The sequence below is a fragment of the Lupinus angustifolius genome, chromosome LG14 (genome assembly GCF_001865875.1).
Source record: "Lupinus angustifolius cultivar Tanjil chromosome LG14, LupAngTanjil_v1.0, whole genome shotgun sequence".
Taxonomy (NCBI): Eukaryota; Viridiplantae; Streptophyta; class Magnoliopsida; order Fabales; family Fabaceae; genus Lupinus; species Lupinus angustifolius.
Genome location: NC_032022.1, coordinates 6955852 through 6960736, shown reverse-complemented (window position 1 = coordinate 6960736; position 4885 = coordinate 6955852).

The following is a 4885-nucleotide window of genomic DNA, read 5'->3' as shown; positions in this document are numbered from 1 at the left end:
GAATCTCTGTTCTTTCCTTTTCTTACACTCTAAGCAATTATGAAGAAACACTCAATCTCTAACGGTGATAAGACACCACGAGATTCCCTTTACAACAATTACAAGAGTAAAATAAAGCTATTTCTAAGCTCAAATATAACAAGAAGGCTTTACTCTAATGCACATCTAACACAAACTCATGTGAAATGACAAGTATTAGTTATGAAAACAGAAGTTACAGAATCATAAAACTTCATGAAAAAGCATCAAAATATGCATGAACATGTGAGGGAAAACATGAGAAATTATAACATGAAATGCACTCAATCCTAAAGCATAGAATCTCTCATTTCTAAACTCACAAATGCACTTAACAAATAGATGCAAAAATTATCACGTAAAATGCTCTAACTCTCTAATGAATGCAACATGCAACTTATGAGACTAATTCTGAAAACGCAGTTTATAAAGAATCAGTCCAGAATCCCAGATAATCGATTAAATGCCATCTTAATCGATTAACGTGATTCAAAACATAGGCAAACTAAGTGTTATCTTGACACTTTGCACTTTCAATTCTCATGTTTATAAACTAAAAAAATCCCTCTATGGCTTAAAGGAAGCTCCTCGTGCTTGGTACGATTGTCTAACAAACTTTCTTCTTGAAAAGGTTTTACCAAAGGAAAAGTCAACACTACACTTTTTATTAAGAAAATAAATCATCTTACTCTTCTTGTTCAAATATATGTAGATGATATTATTTTTGGTTCTACTAATGAGATTTTGTGTAGTGATTTTGGAAAAATGATGCAAGGGGAGTTTGAAATGTCTATGATGGGGAAGCTAAATTACTTCCTTGGATTACAAATTAAACAACTCAAGGATGGTATTTTAGTGAGTCAACCCAAATACTGCAGAGATTTGCTGAAAAGATTTGAAATGGATGACTGCAAGCCAATTACCACTCCTATGGGTTCTGGTACATACATTGATACAAATGAAGCTAGAAACTGCATTGATATGTCAAAGTATCGAGGTATGATTGGATCCCTACTTTATTTAACTGCCGATAGACCTGACATAATGTTTAGTGTTTGTTTGTGTGATCAGTATCCATATAAACCAAAAGATTCACATTCAGTTGATGTTAAAAGAATCATTAAATATCTAAAAGGAACAACTGACATTGGATTATAGTATCCAAAAGGAAGTGTATGTGATTTGGTTGGATATTCAGATTTAGATTTTGCTGGATGCAAAACTGAGAAAAAGTACAAGTGGTACTTGTCATATATTAGAAAATGCATTGGTCTCATGGTCATGCAAGAAACAAGCTTGTGTTGTTCTAAGTACTGTTGAGGTAGAATATATAGCGGCATGTAGTTGTTGTGCTCAAGTGTTGTGGCTTAAGCAACAATTGCGAGATTATGGCTTAGACTTAGGCTGCATACCCCTAAAATGTGACAATACTAGTGCTATAAATCTCACAAAGAATCCAGTAATGTATTCTAGAACCAAACACATAGATATAAGCATCACTTCCTTAGGGACCATGTCCAAAAGAAAAGTCCAAAAGAAACATGTATATGTACCATTTGTTGATACTCATGACCAACTAGTAGATATATTCACTAAACCCTTGGCGAAAGAACCTTTCTACAAAATTAGACGTGAATTAGGCATATGTGATGAAGCTTACTTGTCTTAAATGCTTATTTATGATTATATATTTGCTTCATTATGCTTATAATATGCATACTTGTATTTAAAATTGCTTAAATCTCTTTAAGATTTTCAAATACATGGGTATGTAATCGATTACATATGTTCAATAACCGACTACCAAGCATCAATATGCCTGAAAATTCAAAATTTTGGGTTCAGTGACTGATTACTCTGGAGAGTAACCGATTACAACATTGAACATGAAGCTTCAGTAATCGATTACCATCTTGTGTAATCGATTACCTAAGGTATCTGTTCAAAATCTGGGAATTGTTTTTTTGTTGAGTACCCGATTACTAACTGTGAGTTATAGATTACTCTGAGCATTATTTAAGTTTCCCTCCTCATTTATCAAACACTTTTTCTTCCCCCTCAAACCCTCATTTTCGTGTTTACCCTAGAGTTTCCCTAAAATCTTCACTTTTGATCTGATTTGTGTGATTTTTGAGTCGTTTCATATCACATTTTGAATGCTAAGTACTTCTATTACATAGATTTCATGTTTAGTGGCCCCAATCAAAAATCCCCAAACCTCTCAAATCTCAAAACCTAACTTTTCAAAAATTGAAATCAATGGCTTAATCATCAAGACCTAAGAAGCAATGTACCAGTGTGTCTCAAAGAAAGCAAAGAGCTTCATCTTCTGAGGCTAATCCTTTGGATTTGGCACGTCTTCTTGCAAATGATGTTCAACGCAAAACATTCTCAAAGCATTTTCTTGGACGCTCCATCTTTGCTCATAAGTATGGTAATATTAGTAACTTTGAGTTTGAAGATTTTCATTTCCCTACTCTTCTAAGGCAACAAGATCTTTTTTATTTCTGTGAGGAATCAAAAGCCTATTATCCATAACTGGTTAAAGTATTTTATTGTAACTTAAACTTTAGGAAAAATCGTCTAACATCCTATGTGAAAGGAAAAGAAATTGTTTTGGATGTTAAGACCTTCAGTTCAACATGTTATAACATACCTTCTCAAGATAACATAAAAGATTTCGGTCTTGCATGCAATTGGGATAATTATGATAGAAAAGAGTTCTACTACTCTATGTGTAGATTCTCTAAAAGGGAAATAAAAATGCGTAAGCGACTGGCTTTAGGTGAAATTGTAAAGAGTAGAGATATCCTTGCTGAAGGAAATCTCAATCTCGAATATCATTTGCTTCATTACTTTTTGAGCTATGTCATTCTTACAAAATATTCAAATCAATGACATGGAATTGCAATTGATGTATGCTCTTAAGCATAACCATTCAATCAAATGGGCTAACACAATAATGAGACATATGTGGTCTGTTCGAGAATCTCACAACCCTTTGCCTTATGCAATCTTCACAACCAACATACTTGAGCATTTTGGTGTATCCACTACTGGTGAATCCAAAGTCACACTTGAGGCACACGATAGTATGACCGATGTGGATGTTACCCATAAAATGGGTTTCTTTTGAGATCTCATTGATAGACTCTATAAGCATCAAAGTGATAGACAGACTGCACCTGCTGATCCTAATGTTAATGCCTCTACTAACCCTCCTAACCACCAAACTTCTGAGTTTTATGCTGAGTCTTCGTCATTTTTTCTCATGCCTACAAACCAGATGATTATGGATAAGTTATTCTCTCTTCGAGGCTACATCTCTAATTGGATGGATGCTTTGGACGCTCAGAATCAACAAGTCCAATTCGAGCTTCAACATCGTTCTTATAAGATCAATAGCATGGACCTTGAAGACGATAGCACTAAACCTGAGTATTAGAACTTTTGTTGTCTAGGAATTCTATGTGTAATGTTGCATAATTTTGGACAAACTACTTTTTTTGCTTTAGTGTTTTTATGATTATGGTTGAATTTGTACGAACTTCTTTTAACTTGTTGTTATGCTATGTTGATTACGTTTATGATTGTTACATACATATTGTATGCTATATATATTGTGTTGGACTCTTGACTTTTCTTCTTTTTGATGAAGTCAAAAGGGGGATAAAGTTGGGAGACTGTATTTTCTGTTTAAAATATTTAAGGCACATAACTCCAAATCAAAGGGGTAGCATACAAAATAGGGGGAGCATATTCAAGACAAGCAAGAATATCACAAAGTATGCTACTCTCAGAAAACTACACTGTCAAGAAGATATTGGTTTGTCATCATCAAAAATGGGGAGATTGTAAAGAAGATCTCGCTCCTGACTTTGGCACGATTTTGATGAAGACATCAACATCACATAAAGAAGAAAAGGAAGAATACTTATGAAGACAAGCTTCAAGAATTTATAATCTAAGTCTTTAGGTACTTCTATCCTTATACTCTAAACTATACACTTAGTAGTAATGCTCAAAAGTATTTTAAAAGAAAATTTATAAACATAAGTATAAATGAAAACAATTTTCAAAATAAAGTGTAACAGGTTAATAGATCTAAGTAACAGGTCACTAGATCTAAGTAACAGGTTACTATGACTAAGTAACACGTTACCAGAACTAAGTAACAGGTTACATGAGTGAGAAACAAGTTATCCAACAAAAATTGATCCGGGTAATTGATTACACCATGTGGGTAACCGATTACACAACACGGTAAATAATTACCCAGTTGGACAGAGCAGTTGGGTAATCGATTACACCTTTTGAGTAATTGATTACTACCTGTTAAAATCAATTTCTCAGTTGGACAGACTAGTTGGATAATCGATTACATCGATTACTCAGAGTTGTTACACCAAATTTTATATTCAAACTACACAGCTTTCAAACCAAACGAAATGGTTTCATTCCAAACAATTCCTACCTTTTTGTAGAGGTATTCTGATTGATTGGAAAGTGTATGTAAAGGTATTGAAACTCATTTCATAATAACACAACAAAGATATAACTCACTTGCACAATCTATTCTTTTCTAAAATATTTGTTCTACACTAGTGCAACTTGTTCATAACTTTCAGAACTTGTTTTCTAAAGTTGCATGAAGTGTTAGTGCAAGTTATTCAAACCTTATGAGCATTAGTACTAAAGTATACAAAGATTAATTGGATTGCAAAAGTATATAACTTCAAAATCTTGTAAAGGCAATCTGTTGCCATAGTTAAACATTTTATTCATTCAAAGTATTGAATTACTTTCTTTCACAAGGGTGTGATAAGAAAGGGGATAGAATCACTTGGAAAGGGTGTTTTCCAAAGAG